Source organism: Phyllobates terribilis, unplaced genomic scaffold, assembly GCF_046119375.1.
Source record: "Phyllobates terribilis strain yellow unplaced genomic scaffold, ASM4611937v1 Scaffold_1__5_contigs__length_1240528914, whole genome shotgun sequence".
Lineage (NCBI taxonomy): Eukaryota > Metazoa > Chordata > Amphibia > Anura > Dendrobatidae > Phyllobates > Phyllobates terribilis.
The window spans coordinates 561,095,559-561,117,727 of NW_027362761.1; the positions used below are offsets into that span (position 1 = coordinate 561,095,559).

At 46.2% G+C, this 22,169-nt stretch overlaps 1 protein-coding gene across 2 annotated transcripts in view; it reads left to right on the plus strand.

Moving 5' to 3' along the window:
* Positions 1-22,169, plus strand: part of ZBTB7C (zinc finger and BTB domain containing 7C) — a 245,004-nt gene that overhangs the window by 83,972 nt on the left and 138,863 nt on the right. Inside the window, exon 2 of one of the 2 annotated variants that reach the window (XM_073680492.1) lies at positions 21,456-21,524. The exons of the other annotated variant lie outside the window; for it this stretch is intronic. The gene's annotated coding sequence lies outside the window, so the exon portion shown is untranslated. The remainder of the gene's footprint in view (positions 1-21,455; positions 21,525-22,169) is intronic. 2 annotated transcript variants of the gene reach the window in all.

A 22,169-nucleotide genomic window follows, 5' to 3' on the forward strand; every position in this document is an offset into this window, starting at 1 on the left:
ATCACTTTTTCACACAGGGCCCTGTAGGTTTGGATTTCTTTTCTTCCTTAATAATAAAGACCTTCATTTAAAAACTGCATTTTGCGTTTACTTGTGTTATCTTTGTCTAATATTTAAATTTGTTTTGTGGTCTGAAACATTTGAGTGTGACAAACATGCAAAAGAATAAGAAATCAGGAAGGGGGCAAACACTTTTTCACACCTCTGTATATATTTTTTAAGGGCAAAGGACTGGTGAAATTTTGATTGTCTAAAACTTGAGATGACTTTATATAAAGGAGACGAGAAAGTATGAAATCGATCCATGAACAGTCGAGCATTCCTCCAGGAAGAGTTTACTGCCTTTAGTCTACCTGACTTGCAGTCTGTTCTTAAAGGGGTATTTTAATTAAAAATAATTTATCACTAGGGATGAGCGGACCTGTGTAAGTTCGAGTTCTGGTACCTGACCCGCACTTTATTTCAAAGTACCAGAACCGTACCCCAACTTGAACCAGAACCCGAACTCCATTGAAAAACCTTCTACTGGATCAACATGGCAGGATGTTAGGCTTGACTTGATGGACTGTTTTCAGCTTTACATTGTGACTGCATTACCCCTTTAAGTATGAAGCAGACGAAACCTTTACTTTTCATCAGCAAGATCATAAAAACATATTTTCCAAAAACAAATATGGATCCAGGCTGGAAGCAGAATATCGATGCGTCCGTGTTGACATATTGCGTCTTATAAGTCATTCTCGTCCATCTGGCTTCGCAGCTGTCAGACGTTTGTATCTTTGTAATTAATGAGCGGTGTCTAATAACAAGAACCATCATCACTTCTTACAAGGTTCCTATATTAGAACTTTTTTCCGTAGTTTTTAGATCAGTTATCGCCATTGGGTTCTGGATTACATAACTTCAAGGAGAACATCAAATCCCACGGTGGATCTCCTGGTGTCCTCCAGAATCTCATTAGAAAAGCTGATAATTAAGATATGCTCAAATCAGCATTAAAACACTGACAAAAAGCCCACCCCTCCCCCAAACATATTAGATAGCTGTCAGATGTACAGACGTTTAGCTGATGGCTATCTCTCCCAACTCCCTCATACACAGGAACGCTTGGCTTGGCCAAAATCTCTTGCTATCTCTTTGAGAAAGTGGCTTATCTCCCGAAGAGCAAAAGGATCAGCCTAATCATTCTATCCCCCAACATCGTCTGTAGGGGATAGTCAGGAGACCCCCATACCATACAAGCATCTCCACAATGAAAGCTCTTGTGAGAAGTTGTTTGTTTGCGGTCTTTGAGGTATGTTCTTGGAGTGCAGAAGTTAGTATCTACCAATGATGGTCAAAGGAAGGACAACTGGTGAGCTAGCAACAGTGTGACCGGTGCTCAATGTCCATTGATGTGCATCTCATCCATGAAGACTCACAACTTACAGGGCTTAAAGGAGTTTTCTAGAGTCAGAAAACCTTTGTTCCCAGGCACATTTTTTTTCTTTTTTTTAAAAAAAAAAAAAACTATTTTACTTTCCCTCCAGCGTTGAGTCTCCTGTGTCTGGTGTTGCCTTCAGCCAATAACTGAGCTCTGCCTGAGTAGACAACACAGGCTGCTCAACTCAGTGATTGGCTGCAGCGTGTAACGGGTCTGGGAGGCGGAATCTCTGAGCAACTATACAAGGGGGCGGTCCTTGTAAGGAAGCGGGTGGCTCCCAGGGAAGACGGGCAGGTAATCACGGCAAGTGACAGGGACAGTCTCTGGGTAGAAGGGCAGGTAGTCACGGCAAGTGACAGGGACAGTCTCTAGGTAGAAGGGCAGGTAGTCACGGCAAGTGACAGGGACAGTCTCTGGGTAGAAGGACGGGTATTCACGGCAAGTGACAGGGGCAGTCTCTGGACAGGCAGGTGGTCACGGCTAGTGACGGCAGAGCCTCCAGGTAGGCTAGCAGGCAGGTAGCAGGTGAGCGCTCCTAGGTGAGCAGGCGAGAGTCTCTGGACAGGCAGGTGGTCACGGCAAGTGACGGCGGAGCCTCCAGGTAGGCTAGCAGGCAGGTAGCAGATGAGCGCTCCCAGGTGAGCAGACAAGAGTCTCTGGACAGGCAGGTGGTCACGGCAAGTGACGGCGGAGCCTCCAGGTAGACTAGCAGGCAGGTAGCAGACGAGCGCTCCCAGGTGAGCGGGCAGGCTGGTCCATAGACAGACTGACAGGTGTCGGAAGGCAGACCGTCGGACCGCAGGCTTGCAAGCAGGTAAACGGATATCTGGCAAGTATCAAGCAGGAATCTGGCAGGTGACTGGCAGGTAACAGGCAGGAATCTGGCAGGTGACTGGCAGATAACAGGCAGGAATCTGGCAGGTGACTGGCAGGTAACTGGAAACGGGACCTGAGGGCTGAAGCAGAGTGAAGGCTTTGCAACAACATTGCTCGGGCACCTCCATTTTGGAGGAGGTGCCTTATATATGGTGAAGTCCTCCGGCCATTGGCTGGGGACTCCTTAGGACGGCGCGCGCGGCCCCTTTAAGAGAGGGGGAGCGCGCGCGCGCCCTAAGCACCGTGGCCGGGAAACAGTGTGCGCTGCCAGCAGAGCGGGAGGAAGACGCCGGGCACAGAGTGGAGAGGTGAGGGGAACAGCGTCCCTGCCTAGCAGGAGGCAGGGACGCCGACGCTACAGTACCCCCCCTTTAGGCCCCCCCTTTTTTAGGCCAGAGAGAAATTTATCAAGGATGAGAGGGGCATGGATGTTCTCCCGGGGCTCCCACGTTCTCACCTCAGGACCAAACCCCTTCCAATCTACCAGAAAAAAGGTTTTTCCTCTTACCCTTTTGGTGGCTAGAATGTTCTCTACCTCAAACTCGTTCTCAGCGGAAACCGGAGCAGGAGGCGTACCTGTAGACTTGGAAAAAGAGTTAAGTACCACGGGTTTGAGGAGAGATACATGGAAGGAGTTAGGGATCCGTAAGTTGGCCGGGAGTTTTAATTTATAAGCCACCTGTTAGAACCTTGCTGTTAGTTTTTTTTTCCTTTGCTGGTCACATGACCTTGTTGGCCTATTTAATCCTGCTCCGCCCTTCTGGCTTTGCTGGACTTCATTGTATATCTACTTTCTAGCTAGCCTGTGCTCTGTATCTAACTCTGTTAGTTTGCTTGGTCTACGGACCTCTATGTTCTATCTATTTTGTTTGTTCGTCTGTCTGCTACTATTTCTGTTAGGAGGTGTCCCATATTCCTCCCAGTCCTTAGTACTTGTAGGGATTCCCTCCCCACATCTATAGGTCTCCGTACAGACTAGATTAGGACTTTAGCAGGTCTGATCGCAGGATCAGGTTCCCTGTTACATCGTAGGGATTCAGCTGAGTCCTATAGTAGGGACAGATCTCCTCTCTTTCCTTAGCTTTGGTAGCAGAACATAACAGTAAGTCCAGCCAGCAAATTCTCTAAGGAAAGATTTTTCTGTTCCATCATGGTGTCGGTTCAGGATTTGGCTCATCGCCTGCAGGGACTCTCTCTGGAGGTGGCCGAGCTCCGTCAGCACGTGAGTAACTGTCCTGGAGCACATTTCTTGGAGCCTAAGGTATGTTTGCCGGATTTATTTTTTGGTGAACACCGAGAATTTTTTTCATTTAAAAATGCTTGCTTATTGTATTTTCGTTTGAGACCTAAGTCCTCTGGGGATGAATCCCAGCGCGTAGGGTTCATAATGTCACTTTTGCGCAAAGAGCCTCAGGAGTGGGCCTTTTCTTTGCAACCTAGTGATTCATGCTTCAGATCAGTGGATAGTTTTTTTTCTGCTTTGGGACTATTATATGATGATCCTGACCGTGTCGCATCAGCTGAGACTGAGTTGAGACGTTTAAAACAAGGATCGGGTAATGTGGAAAAATATTGTACACATTTTCGTCGTTGGTCCACTCAAACAGGGTGGAACGATTCTGCTCTGAAAAGTCTATTTCTTGCTGGGCTCAGTGAAAGGGTTAAAGACCTGCTAATTGCTTATCCTACACCTGAGGATTTGCAACAGGCTATGCAATTAGCTATACGGGTGGATAGAAGACTGCGTGCTAGGGTTAATGAGAGCAAATCCTCTGCTATGTCAGTTTCTGGTTATGATAATGTGTGTATTAACAGTGGTGAACCGATGGAGATTGGATCGGTGGCACCTCGCTCTCAAGAAAAAGACCGTCGTTTTTCGGAAGGCTTGTGTTTCTATTGCGGAAAATCTGGTCATTTGATTAAAGGCTGTGAGCTTCGTATGAAGAAAGAAAAAAAAATGGTCAGTCACGCCCGTATTGCCTGTTTAAATTCCAAGGGTATATTTTTAGCTGCTTCCACGATTGCTCAGGAAAAATTGATGGAATTTCGGGTGTTTGTTGATTGCGGGTCTACACTGAATGTAACTGATGGGGGATTCGTGGAAAAACTCAATTTAAAACCTGAACCTTTATCATCCCCCATTGCTGTGGTTTCTGTGGATGGCTCCCCTTTGAAGAATATTACTCTCAAGGTCAGTGAATTTCCTCTCACTATTAATGGTGTTCACCATGAGAAATTGGATTTGGTAGTGTTGAATAACTTGCCTTCTCCAGTAATATTGGGTTTGCCCTGGTTAAAATTTCACAATCCTGTACTGGATTGGTCTACCAGTGAAATTAAATCCTGGAGCCATAAATGTTATGACAAGTGTTGTAACGGGCGTATTGCAGCTTTGGATAGGGGAGAATTGCCTGTTCCTATTCAGGATTTTTGGAGAGTTTTTTCTGAGAAGGAATCGCAGGTTTTGCCTCCCCATAGAGACTATGATTGTTCTATTGAATTTGTCCCTGGAGCGACTCTTCCTAAGAGTCGTTTATTTAACCTTACTATTCCTGAGAGGAAGGCTTTGGAGGAATACATACAGACAAGCTTGGCCGCCGGTCACATTAGGCCCTCTAAGTCTCCTGTGGCGGTTGGATTTTTTTTTGTAAAAAAAAAGGACGGCGGTTTACGTCCTTGTCTGGATTTTCTTGAGATTAACAAAATTACGGTACGCAATCCTTACCCACTGCCATTGATTCCTGATCTGTTTAACCAGTTATTGGGGGCCAAGTGGTTCTCTAAAATTGACCTTAAGGGGGCATACAATCTGTTGCGCATGAAGGAGGGTGATGAATGGAAGACTGCTTTTAACACTCCTGTGGGTCATTTTGAGAATCTGGTTATGCCTTTTGGTCTTACTAATGCTCCTGCATTTTTTCAGAATCTGATTAATGACATCCTTAGACCTTTGATCGGTAAAAATGTGGTTGTGTATTTGGATGACATTTTGATTTATTCGCCAGATCTGGAGTCTCATTGGCGGAGCGTGCGTGAGGTATTACAGTTATTAATGGACAATTCGCTTTTTGCTAAGCTGGAGAAATGTGAGTTCGCTGTACAGAGAATTAGTTTTTTGGGCTACATTATCTCCAGCAAAGGTTTTGAGATGGATCCGGTTAAGGTTCAGGCTGTGCAGGAATGGCCTAGGCCTATTGGTTTGAAATCGATACAGAGGTTTTTGGGTTTCGCCAATTACTATAGAAAATTCATAAAAATTTTTTCTAGTATTGTCAAACCTCTGACTGATCTCACCAGGAAAGGTGCTGATGCGGTTCAGTGGTCTTCTGAGGCCATTGAAGCTTTTGTGTATTTCAAGGAGAGGTTCACCTCTGCTCCCATCCTTATGCAGCCTGATGTTACTAGGCCGTTTTTGGTTGAGGTTGATGCTTCCTCTGTGGGGGTTGGCGCAGTATTGTCTCAGGATAACGGGGATGGATTACATCCCTGTGCCTTTTTTTAAAAAAATTTTTCGGAGACTGAACTGAATTACGATATTGGTAATCGGGAATTATTGGCTATTAAACTCGCATTTGAACACTGGCGCCACTTCTTGGAAGGTGCGGAATTTCCCGTTCAGGTTCTTACGGATCATAAAAATCTGATATATCTTGATGCTGCCAAACGCCTGAATGCCCGTCAGGCTAGGTGGGCACTGTTTTTCTCGTGGTTTAATTTCTCCGTTACTTACATCCCTGGTACTAAGAATGTTAAGGCGGATGCCTTGTCTCGCAGTTTTTCTCCCATAGTCGGTGGTGAGAAAGAGGAGAACATTTTACAAGAAGGTGTTGTGATAGCTGCTTTAGACTCCGTTTTGGAAGATGAGATTCTTAAAGCTCAGGAGAATGCCCCATCTAACACTCCTCATGGGAGGTTGTTTGTGCCTGGGACCTTTAGGAGAGATTTGTTTGTTGAGTGTCACGAATCTCGGTTGGCAGGTCATCCCGGAATCTCTGAGACCAAGAGACTGGTGGGTCGCAGTTTTTGGTGGCCTGGATGGCAGAAGGAAGTCATTAAGTGGGTGCGCCAATGTACTATATGTGCTAGATCTAAGTCCTCACATACTCCTGCTGCGGGGTTGCTTTGTCCTTTGGAGGTCCCCAGTGCTCCTTGGACACATTTGGCTATGGACTTTATAACTGACCTTCCCCCCTCTGAGGGTTTTACTGTCATCTGGGTGGTCGTGGACCGTTTTAGCAAGATGTGTCACTTGGTTCCCTTCGTCAAACTGCCCTGCGCTAAAACTCTCGCTAAGGCCTTTGTCAAGGAAATTGTCAGACTTCATGGCGTTCCTACTGACATTGTTTCTGATAGGGGTCCTCAGTTCGTGGCTCGTTTTTGGCGTGCCTTTTGTGACAGGTTGGGAATTCATTTGTCGTTTTCGTCCGGATATCATCCTGAATCTAATGGCCAGACAGAAAGGAAAAACCAGGATGTTGAGCAGTTCTTGCGTTGTTTTGTGGCAGACAATCAAGAGGGGTGGTCTGAGTTTCTGCCACTTGCCGAATTTGCTCTGAACAATCATACATCTTCTTCTGCTGGTTGTTCGCCTTTTTTTTGTTGTTCTGGGAGACATCGGTCGTTTGGGTCGTTCTCCAAGTTGGGATCTGCCGTGCCTGAGGAGGAGAATTTTTCCGGTGATTTGGAAAGAGTTTGGACGGATGTGCGTGGTAATCTTCAGGAGGCCAACAAAAAATCTAAAGACTACTTTGATAGGAAACGACAGGAGGTTTTGTTCGCTGTTGGTGACATGGTTTGGTTGTCCTCTAGGAATCTGCGGTTGAGGATTCCTTCTAAGAAATTGGGTCCCAAGTTTGTAGGGCCCTTTAAGGTGCTTCAGGTTGTCAACCAATCTGCTGTTAGGTTGGAGGTTCCTACCTCCTGGAGAATTAATCCGGTCTTTCATGTCTCTCTGTTAAAAAAAGCTGTTGTGTCGGATGGTGACGCCTCTGCCTCTGTTCCTCCGGTGGTGGAGGACGGGGAATATGAAATTTCTCGCATCCTTGACTCTAGACGGTATAGAGGTAGTTTGCAGTATCTTGTGGCCTGGAAAGGTTTCGGACCCGAGGATAACTCTTGGGTGAGGTCAGATGATGTTTCCGCGTCCAGACTTATCAGAGCGTTTCACAGGAGATTTCCTGATAAGCCTGGTCCTAGGGGATCCGGAGGATCCTCTTAGAAGGGGGGGTACTGTTAGAACCTTGCTGTTAGGTTTTTTTTCCTTTGCTGGTCACATGACCTTGTTGGCCTATTTAATCCTGCTCCGCCCTTCTGGCTTTGCTGGACTTCATTGTATATCTACTTTCTAGCTAGCCTGTGCTCTGTATCTAACTCTGTTAGTTTGCTTGGTCTACGGACCTCTATGTTCTATCTATTTTGTTTGTTCGTCTGTCTGCTACTATTTCTGTTAGGAGGTGTCCCATATTCCTCCCAGTCCTTAGTACTTGTAGGGATTCCCTCCCCACATCTATAGGTCTCCGTACAGACTAGATTAGGACTTTAGCAGGTCTGATCGCAGGATCAGGTTCCCTGTTACATCGTAGGGATTCAGCTGAGTCCTATAGTAGGGACAGATCTCCTCTCTTTCCTTAGCTTTGGTAGCAGAACATAACACCACCGGGTTGATCTGTTTGATAACTTCCAGTGGGCCGATGAACCGAGGCCCTAAAATGTAGGAAGGAATCTTGAGCCGGACATATTTGGACGAGAGCCAGACTTTATCTCCAGGACGGAATTGTGGAGGATCCAGGCGTTTCTTGTCAGCGTGTTTTTTCATCAGTTCGGACGACTGAAGGAGTGCGGATCGAGTACTCTCCCAAATGGAGGAGAATTCGCGAACGAGAGATTCCGCAGCCGGATTGTGGAGACGGGAAATGGGATCCGAGGATGCTGACCGAAGACTACAAAAAACGGGGATTTGGAGGAAGATTCGCTCTCGTGATTATTGTAAGAGAACTCGGCCCATGGTAGGAGATCCACCCAGTCCGAATGGTGGGCATTAACGAAGTGCCGGAGGTAACTGGTCAGGTTCTGATTGATCCGCTCCACTTGACCATTGGACTGTGGATGGTAAGCGGAGGAGAAGTCCAGAGTGACGTCAAGCCACTTACATGTGGCTCTCCAGAAGCGTGAGGTGAACTGAACCCCACGATCTGACACGATGTGGAGGGGCAGACCATGGAGACGGAAGATGTGGCGGATAAAGTCTTTAGCCAGTTCGGGTGCAGACGGGAGACCCGGCAGGGGAATGAAGTGCGCCATCTTGGAGAAGCGATCAGCGACCACCCAAATGACCGTACAACCGGCAGAGACAGGAAGATCCGTTATAAAGTCCATAGCAATATGCTGCCACGGGGCAGCAGGTACTGGAAGAGGAAGAAGGCGACCGGCTGGCAGGTGTCTCGGAACTTTGTTGCGGGCGCAGGACACACAGGCAGAAACAAAGTCTATTACATCCTTGTGCAGGGTAGGCCACCAGTAATGCCGGGTAATGAGCTGGAGGGTCTTTTTCTGACCGGCATGGCCAGCTAGCTTAGACGAATGACCCCAGTGTAGGACCTTCTTCCGATCAGGTACAGTTACAAACGTCTTACCGGGAGGGAGACGATTTAGATTCACGGGAGCCACTTGCATTACTCTGGCGGGATCAATGATGTGCTTAGGTTCCTCCTCTAGATCAGACACCAGGAAGGATCGGGACAAGGCGTCAGCTTTGATGTTTTTGTCTGCCGGGCGAAAATGAAGAACAAAATCAAAGCGGGCAAAAAACAAGGACCACCGGGCTTGGCGCGGGTTAAGTCTCTGGGCGCTCTGAAGGTAAGCCAAGTTCTTGTGGTCCGTGTAAATTATTACCGGGTGAAGAGCCCCCTCGAGCAGGTAACACCACTCCTCCAGTGCCAGCTTAATGGCTAACAATTCACGGTCTCCAATAGAATAGTTGCGCTCAGAAGAGGAGAAGAGTTTGGAGAAAAAAACGCAGGTTACCATTCTTCCGGAAGATGACTTTTGGGTAAGTACCGCCCCGGCTCCGGAGGAGGAAGCGTCAACTTCTAGGAAGAATTGTTTGTTGCTGTCCGGACGATGCAGCACCGGGGCGGAGGAGAAGGCCTGTTTTAAGGAAAGAAAGGCCTCCTCAGCTTCGGGCGGCCATCTTCTGGGATTAGTACCCTTACGGGTGAGCGCAGAGATAGGGGCAGTCCGGGAAGAGAAGTGCGGTATGAAGAGGCGGTAATAGTTGGTGAAGCCCAGGAACCGCTGAATAGCCTTCAACCCCTCTGGTCGGGGCCACTTCTGGATGGCAGACAGTTTCTCAGGATCCATTTGTAGGCCGGTCTGAGAGATTATGTAGCCCAGAAATGGAAGAGAGGTCTGCTCAAAGATGCACTTCTCATATTTAGCGTAGAGGTGGTTCTGCCTGAGCCTGAGCAGGACCTGACGAACATCCCTCCGGTGAGTAGGAAGGTCCGGAGAGAAGACCAAGATGTCGTCCAGGTACACCACCACGCAGGAGTAGAGAAGGTCCCGGAAGATGTCATTGACCAACTCTTGAAAGACGGCAGGAGCGTTACAGAGACCGAAGGGCATTACAAGGTACTCATAGTGGCCGTCCCGGGTGTTGAATGCCGTCTTCCACTCATCCCCCTGACGGATACGGACCAGGTTATACGCCCCACGGAGATCCAGTTTGGTGAAGATTCTAGCCCCCCTCAGGCGGTCAAATAATTCAGGAATGAGCGGGAGGGGGTATTTATTCTTCACTGTAATCTGGTTAAGGCCTCTATAATCTATACATGGACGGAGTGAGCCGTCCTTCTTTTTGACGAAGAAGAAGCCTGCTCCCGCCGGGGAGGTAGATTTCCGGATAAATCCCCGGGCCAGATTCTCCTCAATATATTCTGACATGGACCGGGTCTCCGCTGCGGACAAAGGGTAGATACGCCCACGGGGAGGAGTAGAGCCGGGTATCAGGTCGATTGGACAATCGTATGGTCTATGAGGGGGTAATGTCTCTGCTTCTTTTTTATTGAAGACATCCGCATAAGACCAATAGGGAACCGGTAGACCGGGTAGACTGACTGGGGTAGGAGAAGGACGAGCAGGATGAACGGGAACTAGACAAGTCCTATGGCAGTCCTGTCCCCAGCGAAGGACTTCTCCGGTCTGCCAGTCAAGCACGGGTGCATGTTTCTGGAGCCAAGGTAGACCTAACAAGAGTGCGTGAGAGAGTCCAGGCAGAACATGAAAGGAGATGCTCTCAGAATGCAGCATTCCCACCTGCAGAGTTATGGATTCGGTGATGAGTTGGATGGGATGTGGTAAGAGGCCCCCATCCACGGCGGCGACAGATAAAGGTACGGCCAGAGGTTTGGTGGGAATGCGGTATTTCTCTACCAGAGACTGAGAAATGAGATTTCCAGCCGCTCCTGAGTCAAGTTGAGCCAGTTCGAAATAGCGGTTCTCTCCGCAGGTGATAGAGACTGACAGCATCAGAGATGGAGAGGGTTTACTTTTGTCTAGGGCGACCTCTCTGAGCGATCCTAGACACAGGCGTTTCCCGACCTCTCTGGGCAGGAACGGATCCGGTGCTCCTTACTGCCACAGTAGAAGCAGCTCCCCTCGGCACGGCGTAAGTCTTGACGGGTTTTGACCATCTTGGTCTGGTCGACCTGCATAGGCTCAGGTGAGTGTGCCTGGGGAGTAACGGAGGGAGTGACGGGTTTCTGGAAGGTGGGGGCTAGACGTGGAAACCTCTTCTCACGGGTGACCTCTTTGGCGCGCTCCTGGAATCGGATGTCAATCCGGGTGGCAAGTGTTAATAAGTCGTCGAGAGTGGTAGGAATGTCCCGATCGGCGAGTTCATCTTTAATACGGCCAGACAGACCCTCCCAGAAGACAGACACCAGAGCGTCGTTATCCCAGGCCAGCTCCGAAGCAAGGGTACGGAACCGTATGGCATATTGGCCCACGGTGAGATCTCCTTGACGGAGGCGTAGCAGAGACGATGCGGATGAGGTCTTCCGTCCGGGTTCGTCGAAGACTTTCCGGAAAGCCGTGAGAAAGGCTGGCAGGTCGGACACCAGGGGATCTCCTCTCTCCCACAGAGGATTTAGCCAAGCCAGAGCCTCCCCCGTGAGGTGGGACATGATAAAGGCTACTTTGGACCGGTCGGAGATAAACTGGTGGGACAAGAGTTCAAAGTGCAGGGTGCACTGGTTTATGAAGCCCCGAGCTTGAGCGGAGTCACCTCCGAAACGAGGAGGTGCAGAAAACCGGGGTCCGGGACAGAATACCATGGTATTGGTGGGCAGCGGCTCTGCCGGGTTGCGAGTCATGACACTAGCGGTGGTTGCAGGTGGAGCAGACAGAGTGTCCAGGCGAGAGTTGACACTCTGCAGGTGACTCAGGATGGACTCCTGTTGGGACCTCTGACCGGACAGTTCATAACATAGGTCCGAGAGCGAGGGAGCTTGGGTGCCACCGGATTCCATGGCCCGAGCAAACTGTAACGGGTCTGGGAGGCGGAACCTCTGAGCAACTATACAAGGGGGCGGTCCTTGTAAGGAAGCGGGTGGCTCCCAGGGAAGACGGGCAGGTAATCACGGCAAGTGACAGGGACAGTCTCTGGGTAGAAGGGCAGGTAGTCACGGCAAGTGACAGGGACAGTCTCTGGGTAGAAGGGCAGGTAGTCACGGCAAGTGACAGGGACAGTCTCTGGGTAGAAGGACGGGTACTCACGGCAAGTGACAGGGACAGTCTCTGGACAGGCAGGTGGTCATGGCTAGTGACGGCAGAGCCTCCAGGTAGGCTAGCAGGCAGGTAGCAGGTGAGCGCTCCTAGGTGAGCAGGTGAGAGTCTCTGGACAGGCAGGTGGTCACGGCAAGTGACGGCGGAGCCTCCAGGTAGGCTAGCAGGAAGGTAGCAGATGAGCGCTCCCAGGTGAGCAGACAAGAGTCACTGGACAGGCAGGTGGTCACGGCAAGTGACGGCGAAGCCTCCAGGTAGACTAGCAGGCAGGTAGCAGACGAGCGCTCCCAGGTGAGCGGGCAGGCTGGTCCATAGACAGACTGACAGGTGTCGGAAGGCAGACCGTCGGACCGCAGGCTTGCAAGCAGGTAAACGGATATCTGGCAGGTATCAAGCAGGAATCTGGCAGGTGACTGGCAGGTAACAGGCAGGAATCTGGCAGGTGACTGGCAGGTAACAGGCAGGAATCTGGCAGGTGACTGGCAGGTAACAGGCAGGAATCTGGCAGGTGACTGGCAGGTAACTGGAAACGGGATCTGAGGGCTGAAGCAGAGTGAAGGCTTTGCAACAACATTGCTCGGGCACCTCCATTTTGGAGGAGGTGCCTTATATATGGTGAAGTCCTTCGGCCATTGGCCGGGGACTCCTTAGGACGGCGCGCGCGGCCCCTTTAAGAGAGGGGGAGCGCGCGCGCCCTAAGCACCGTGGCCGGGAAGCAGCGCGCGCTGCCAGCAGAGCGGGAGGAAGACGCCGGGCACAGAGCGGAGAGGTGAGGGGAACAGCGTCCCTGCCTACCAGGAGGCAGGGACGCCGACGCTACACAGCGCTGTCAAAGTGCTACAGACAACAACAGACACCGGGAGCAGCAGTGGACAATCAGTGCTGGACCTGGGGAGGTTAAGGAAGTTTTTTTAAAAAAAAACCCAAAACAAAACAAAGTGCACCTAAATACAGGAATTTTCTGAAACGGGAAATACCCTTTAAGGGCTCATCGTGCACATTGGTTCGAGCATGGACTGGCCACAGTTCTCCCGACCTGAGCGGAACAGTCTCTGTGAGGTTGTGGCCCTTGAGTCAGAAGAGCCACGGCCACGCCTTGCATTGTGCTCTGTGCTTTGACCGATCTGCATGGATGTCTAAATGCGTCCTAAAGGTCTTTTCTGCGGGTTTTACTAGGTCTTCTGAAGTCGGTGGCTTTATGGGTCGAAGATGTTTTGGTGGCACGAGGAGATCCTGCACAATATTAAGCAGGTGGTTTTATTGAATGTCCTTTTTTCTCATCCATATGGTTTTCTGTATGACATCTGTTTTTTACATCCACCATTAAAAAAACAAACCCCAATTTAGTTTCCTATGTAATCATTGCAAAAAGATGGGTTAGTATGGAATCTGTTTTTTTACGCTCCCATTGAGTTTTTTGGTGAGATTCATTTGCAAAATGGAAGAGTCTTGTGCAGCGTTTTCTTCACAATGAAATTTTGCTCCATGTACAAAAAAGCTCACATTGAACAAGCTTATTCTCTTACATTGGTCCGTGTGCTGTGTTCTCTTTCAGTCCCAATAGTCTCATTTATGGCAGCAGCTGCAAATGAGGACAGGTATCCTGCTTTACCTTTCCAAACAGAAAGCCTAATAAAAGACAAATTTATCACAATTTCCGTGTAGTGCCCTAGGCTGGTGCCTAGTTTGCCTACAGGATTTGTAGCATTCTGTATATTTCACGCTGTGTTAGTTGCAACTTGCTGTATGATATCACTGGATTTATTAACAGTCTTGTCTCAGGGCCGGGAATGGTAATCTTATCCATGTCTTTGGATCTTTCTGTGACACCTAATCCTAAGAGACTGACTGAAGCCTTCAAACGTGGTGAAATGTCTGATCAGTTCAACGTAAAATTTCAGCATCAGTACGACACAAGCAATAAGGTCAGCAGCACGGGAGACTCCTGCACCCAGGACAAGCACAGCAAAGAATTACCCTACATAATGTAAACCCTGACTGTCCCTTTATACCGTGTGTTCATGGGAGTTTGCTTCTGATATTAGACCTACATTTAGAATTGAAGTTGAGTTATCACCCAGCCATGAATGCTATACCAGACTGAATAGATAAATCATACTTCTCCTTTCATATAAAACCTGTAGAAAAGCACGGTCTCACTGTTCTCATATCCCACATCAACATAAATTGCTTCTGTTGCAAATAACATTCTTATATATCCAGGAACTATCCCAATTCTCATGCTCCGTAACCTGTCATCTACTCTTTTTGATTTTGAAGTTCCATTTCATCAGCATTCTGCCAGCACTATAAGAGCAGGCACATCCTTTGCTTCACTTCATAGAATGCATTGCTCCCTGCCATTGTCAAATGGATTATCTGCGATTAAATAAAAACCCTTCTCTTTGCTATGCCTGTATGAAATTTGGCTGACAGGGGAGCAGAGACAAAAAGCCCTTCCCCTACTTCCTTTGGAGTGAAAAAGACCTGCCACCTCTTCCTTTAAAGATACAAAGACCCGCCCCCACTTCCTGTAAGGATACAAAGAACTCCGCCACACCCTTTAGGGATACAAAGATCCGCCCCACTTCCTGTAGGGATACAAAGACCTGCCCACCACTTCCTATAGGGATACAAAGACCTGCCCCCCACTTCCTATAGGGATACAAAGACTCATGACATCGTGTAGGGATAAAAAGGCCCACCCCCACTTCCTGTAGGGATACAAAGACCCTCCCTCACTTTCTATAGGGATACAAACACACGCCCCCTACTTCCTATAAGGATACAAAGATCCACCCCCTACTTCCTGTAAGGATGCAAAGACCTGTCCCCTACTTCCTGTAAGTTTACAGAGACCCACCCCCTACTTCCTGTAAGAATGCAAAGACCTGTCTCCTGCTTCCTGTAAGTTTACAAAGACGTACCACCCCCTACTTCCTGTAAGAATGCAAAGACCTGTCCCCTACTTTCTGTAAGGATACAAAGACCCATGACATCTTGGAGGGATACAAAGACCCACCCCCACTTCCTGTAGGGATACAAAGACCCCCTCTCACTTTCTATAGGGATACAAAGACACACCCCCTACTTCCTATAAGGATACAAAGACGTGCCCCCTACTTCCTGTAAGGATACAAAGACCTGCCCCCTACTTCCTGTAAGCTTACAAAGACCCAGCCTCTCTTCCTATAATTTATCTCGATATCTCTGCTGCTAGAGTCAGATTGCACTTGAAAACAGGCAGTGAAAATAAAATTGGACAGAAAGGAAACCTATTGTCATGCTTCTGGTTTCAACCTCTTGATTCTGTGTTTCGTGCCTAGCGTCTCTTCCCGCTGAGCCACAACAGATACACCTTTTCTTTAGGAGTTTTAGTTCTGTTATCTTTGTTTCTGTTGGTTTTGGGCAACAGGTTTTTTCAATTACTCTGTTTGTCTGTCCTATCACCTTTCGGGTGCAGCTTTAAATACCTTTCCCTATTTGTGTGGTGATAGACTTTGTTGGATTCATTTACTTTGCTGTAGTTTGTGTTGGTTGCAGTTGTTTTGTGTGTGATTCCTTTACTCCTTAGGGTACTGCTACTCTAGCGATCCTAGGAGCTGCTAAGGACATGGTGTGACCTGCATAGAAACCTACACTTACAGACATACTCATCCACATTTTTTCGAGCACTCTGCCACCAAAAGGAGCTGAAAACAGCTCTCCAGGTGGCACAGGAACCCAGATGTCCAGCCAGCACCGAGTCATGTATTTCATTAAGATAAAGTGCAAAGCGAGGAGAGCTTGCTACCCGGCAAGTTTTTTGTGCCTTCCTCGCTCCGCACTGTGCATCTGAAGTTGGGGATCTTGGTGGGTCCAGTAGCCCCTCCTTGAAGGGGGGTACTATCATACTTCTGTATTCAAACCCTTGATTCTGTGTTCTGTGGCCGGCATCTCTTTCCGCTGAGCCACAACAGATACACCTTTTCTTTGGGAGTTTTAATTCTGTTATCTTTGTTTCTGTCGGTTTTGGGTAACGGGTGTTTTTCATTTACTCTGTTTGTCTGTCCTATCACCTTTCAGGTGCAGCTTTAAATACATTCCCCTACTGGTGTTTCCTGCTGGTGATAGACTTTGTTGGATTCATTCACTTTGCTGTAGTTTGTGTTGGTTGCAATAGTTTTGGGTGTGACCAGGGTCTGACCAGGGTCAGAGAAGGGCGTTTCCTAGTCTGAACAGGGTCCTGTCAGATTCAGGTGTTTACCTCCCTGGTTTGTACGTTACCTGAATGAATGTGCTTTGGCAATCATAACACCTAATGGCCAGTATTTTACATTGATTTTTCGGGGATAAGAAAAAATGTAGTTTTTAAATAAAGTGATTTGTAGATTGTCTATTTATCACATTATTTATCAAATGAAATCAAGTTCTATAATAGTACAAAGACAATTTAAATTTTGGTATATCTGTATTTGTGTGCATCATTCCTGTTTATGAATGTGTTTGTATCTGTTAATATGCATCTACCTCTTAATTTGTAAGTGTGAACAGGTAACGGGAATGCAACACGCAGATAGAGAGGAGACGGAAGTAACCAACTAAGCTATTTATTGTCCTAACACAGAAGTGAAGGGGTTAATTGTGGAAACAGTCAGTGGTTCGGGTACAGGGTATCAAGCAGTAATGACATTAAAACAGTTTGTTCCCTATTCTACCTAGCCATCTGTCAGTATGAACGACGCTTTAATGTTCTTCTGCTTTAACGTGCATGGGCAGCATTGACAGCGGTAAGCCCGCCATTGTAGTAAGTCCTTCAAACGTTTATCCTTAATATACTTGCACTAACGGGGTCACTGGCATTTCCCGCTATGCCGAAAGTTCTTAGTAACCAGTCCCTTAATACTTTATGTGAGCTTCTCACACTGACTGCCGTGATGGCAGACTGGTACCTTGATACAGCAGAATTAAGTGACAGTGCTGGCATGTGGCAGCGTCTGCTTGCTACCTGAATACTCAGGCGGAATACAGCCACTTGAGCCAGACTTAAACAGCTTAGTGAGACACACCTGCTCAACTGACCCTTTCACTGCCATCATCTGTACTCCAAATGAGTATCTTTTGATATCAGGGCAGCCGAAGGCAGGCAAATAGACTGGGGAAAAGCAGAAGATTTGTAAATCATGTACATGTAATGTTTCCTTACAAGGATGAAGACGGGTTTCATAATAAAGTAATTTGCAAAATTTCATAACTTTCCACACTGGTTAAAATTATCAAAGTAAAACATGAAAGTTTAATACCATACTCTTTAAAAGATTTCCAACTTAACCCTAACCAAAAATATTGCCCAGATTAAGGGTCATTTACAATTGTTGGTTTTGTGTAATTTTTTTTTTGACGATTTTAGGAAAATTGCGTAAAAAAAAAAACCCACTAAGCTGGCCATGCATCACCAAGGGTTATTGGATTTTTCCTTGATACCTCTATACAGAATAGTCATGCAGCAGTGGAAAGCGAAGTGTGAAACCACCGAGTGGAGTAGGATCCTCTGCTCTCCATTCACAGGCACAGGCAGGACGCTGTCACTGGCTCTTTGCTGAATTGCCTGTTACAATTCCTGGTGCCAATCCCACACTTGACCTAGTCCTGACACTGCGACTGTTTTTTAGGTCTGGACGGCAAAGGAGTAGTAATTCACGTGAGAAGTGACATTACTGTGACGCATTGGTTTACAATTCAAAAAAACTAAAAATATTTTAATTTCACTGGTCTCTGAGTAAAAATATCAGCTGTGCTAATAATTTACCAGCTAGGTGGAAACCCTAATCACATTTTAGAGCAGTGATTTAATATCTCTATTACTTTGTTATTATTAAGTCCTAATTTTCTGCAAATTAATCCTTGACTGAATTCAAACATTCGTGTTTCACGGTGCGTGTACAGACCACGATGGTTGGACTGGCCATGGACCTGAACCTGGCAGCCATATATATATGTACTTACTGACCCGTGGCCAGTGTGTACACTGAAGCCCATACTCGAACCGTGATACATGAAACCTCAAATATGTGTATGACGCTATTCTCTTTTCCTCACTCACTAATCCTCTTCACAGTTGTGCCGTCACACACTATCTGTCACGGGTGTGTCAGGTGTAATAGACAGTCGCTCTGGATCTGGCTGTAGAAGGTCACTGCGCTTGGCATTACAGACACCTTCTTAATCCTTCTTCCTTTAAGACCCAGCGGCGACCTCCCTCCTATTGTTGATTGACACACCCGTGCATGGGAGTTAAAAACCCTCAGTTTGCTCCAGGCAATCCCGGGTGATACTTCTATGTACAGGCTTGGAGCACTAGCAGTCGGCTAGCGTCTTCTCTGATGCCCTTGGAAGACAGTTGGCGTTACTCCTCTGGTCTCTGCTCAAGCTAAATTAATCCCCTTTGTTTGTCTACCTTGTTGTCTTTAATTTGTAGTGGGACCTGACCAGTGCTCATCCCCCCTCACTATCTAGGGCCAAGCTGTAGGGTCATCCAGGGTTTAGGGTTCTGCTCGGCAATAAGTGTGGAACCTATATAGGGATGGTAGGGTAGGCAAGGTGATATTAGATCTGCCTAGGGGTCTCCATTCCCCCTTTCCCTAATGTTTGGGCTTCCTCCGGCTCTTCCCTTCGTGTTGGATTTACTCTTTCCCACACCTTCCATGACACTATAAGGACAGTTTCTTCAGTTTTTTATTGGTGCCTCTCATCTCTATTGCTAAACTGTGCGCTGTGATGTATTCTCAATAACCAGAGTCACTAAAAAGCTGCTGTTGCATTCCCTGCCTCTGCTTTTATACTGACTATGATAGTCACTCCTGATTAGCTGTGCTGTACCATGTGAAGTGATACCTGAAGCGCATTGTGGGGAGTTCTGCCAGAGGTTATCTGATCCTTCTCTGGCTGATGCAATCTTCTGCAGTGTGTAAAATGTTGGCAGCCAGTTTAGGCGATTCACACAAAGCAAATGGCAAATAGGTTGAATTCCTAAAAATTCAACTTGAATTAAATTTTCAAGTTGCGTGAAATGGCCAATTACTACTGGCCCACAATTTTTGGGCTCACCCCTACAAATATGGGAGGCCAAAGAGTAGCTTGAATTTACCATTCATCAGCTTAACTGTCCTGTAAACTGTATCCCTTCACTGCCCCAGACCATCCGGAAGGGGTACAGGAGGTTTCAAATTAACCTCTACACTACCATAGACCATCAGGGATTTGGAAATTCTGAGAAAACTGTCCTTACCTTGTTTGTTGTCCATGACCAGCTTTTCTATAAAGGTGACCCTGGCTGTGTGTATTCCCCCTGATTGCCTCTAAGTATTCCTCTATCTAATGCTTTATATTATACATGGATGTACTGATTAAATATGGATGGGAAAAGCTGTTTGATATGGAATCTATGGAACGTTTGATATATCTGGTACTGAATCCTAATCACCAGCTCCTCTGCTGCGGCTCCCGTCCACATCCCAGAATATGCACACAATCAAGTCATCACAGGAGACAAAGGGGAGAGTGGACGTCAGGTATTACCAAATTATAGAAAATCTCTGATAGCTCACATAAGGATTGTCATCCAGCTTTCCCAGGTCCCTGAATGGCCAATCAGCCTAGTTATTGTTTGACATGTAAGGGGCACTGTAACAGGGCAAATTTTATAAAGGAATGCTGGCATCTCCATGTCACTAGGGTCCTGCAGTCTGTCAGTGCTTCAGTGCGAAGAACCAGACGTCCCAACATTAAATCACAGTAAAAACATTTTTTAATTCAATGATCCTTCAGGCATTCCAAAGTTATGACTTTTTTGTAATTACTGAACCTTATTTTCTTTCCTTCTCCTCCCTCACAACACTTTGCTGCAATGCTGTTTCATGCTCCTTTAGAAGCTGCTTTCAACTGCTGCTCAGCAAAATCCATACATACACTATTTTGAAACAATTTATGTATGGTTATTCTCCTGTTGCAGCCTCTCTTCTTCCCAACTCTGCAGGAATTCCCATATTTCGGTTGTTTTTATAAAACAGTCATTAAAATATTATATATGGTGTGCAGATATTGCTGAGCAGCAGTTGAAAGCAGCTTCTAAAGGAGCAGGAACTGGCTATGTGAAAGAGCACTGCAGCATAGTGTTTGGAAGAGAAGGGAGCAAAATAAGGTAATGAATTAGGTTAAAAAAATGTATAACTTGGAGGATAATTCAATTGAAAAAAGTTTAGTTATTTATTAGTTTATTTTATTTTTTTATTTAGTTTATTATTTATTTAGTTATTTATTTAAGTTTAGTTGTTCTAAATAATTCTAAATATTCAAAATATTACCCAAATGGGTAATAATTTAAAGGGGTGTCCCAGTCCAATCTAACTGTTAGATCGGTATGGTTGCCATCACAAAATTAGGTACTTATTCCAGAAGTGTAATGGAGTTTCTCATCGCACATGCGCACTTCTGTTCTATTCATTGTCTATGAGAGTGACCATAATTTCAATGCGCAGTGCTAGAGTATCTTTGTCAGTGCTATAGACTTTAAGTGGAGGGCAAGGCGTATGTGTGGCCCGTCTGCTTCATTCAGCTTCTCCTAGTCGTGGTCTTGTGCCAGGGGAGAACAGGGGTCTTGCAGTCAGTGGAGACATGCCTTATTCATCAGTATCATAGACTTTAAATGGAGTGCCTGGGCACACGTGCAATGGGACATGCATGCAATTCAAGTCCCCATTCTGCCTTTATATAATATTATTATACCCATTAATGCACTTGCCTTATCCCTCTGGAATGGCACCAGCCCCAATGCATGTTTCACCGCCAGCCTTCATCTGGGGGTACAGCTGCAGACACTGAATAGTGGTTGTAATCATGTACTGCAGCTCAGCTCCTATTAAAGTGGATAAGGGCTATTTGTACCTTATGGTCAAAACTCAGGTTTATTGCTGCGACGGATGAAAAATTGAGACTAAATAACATCGCTTTGTCTCAATTTTGCAAGACAGCTCACCATTTTTGCACAATTTTGCTGTAATCGCGGCAATAAACTAAGCAAAACTGTTTCCTATCTTGATTGCTACAATATGTCAGCAGAGGTGAAATGTATCAGTCTGGAATACAGAAACTTTAGTTTATAGAGGATTGAGTACAGTGGATTCAATTGTAGCAAAACATCAGCTGTGAGAATTACTAGGTTTGCACTGGGTTTCAGGGTCTAAATTTCATGAGAATCTTTCTATTCACTGACAGGAATTACACATCTTGAAAAATAAATATAATTAAGCAATTTCAGAAAATTAAGTTGCAGGACTATATATCATGTGATAATACAAAAGTGCTGAATGGATAAAAGTGTATTTTTTTTATTTAGAATCCATCTGAACTCATTTTAGTCCTGAAGAAAACTCAATTTTATTATCTGATGTGGGTGTAACTTTTGGTAAGTTGTTTTATAACATTTAATGCCTGTAATTAAGTTTGATTTTTTATACATATATTTATAAATATAAATATATATAATATAGTATACATACAGTACAGACCAAAAGTTTGGACACACCTTCTCATTTAAAGATTTTTCTGTATTTTCATGACTATGAAAATTGTAAATTCACACTGAAGGCATCAAAACTATGAATTAACACATGTGGAATTATATACTTAACAAAAAAGTGTGAAACAACTGAAAATATGTCTTATATTCTAGGTTCTTCAAAGTAGCCACCTTTTGCTTTGATGACTGCTTTGCACACTCTTGGCATTTTCTTGATGAGCTTCAAGAGGTAGTCACCGGAAATGGTTTTCACTTCACAAGTGTGCCCTGTCAGGTTTAATAAGTGGGATTTCTTGCCTTATAAATGGGGTTGGGGCCATCAGTTGTGTAGTGCAGAAGTCTGGTGGATACACAGCTGATAGTCCTACTGAATAGACTGTTAGAATTTGTATTATGGCAAGAAAAAAGCAGCTAAGTAAAGAAAAATGAGTGGCCATCATTACTTTAAGAAATGAAGGTCAGTCAGTCCGAAAAATTGGGAAAACTTGGAAAGTGTCTCCAAGTGCAGTTGCAAAAACAATCAAGCGCTAC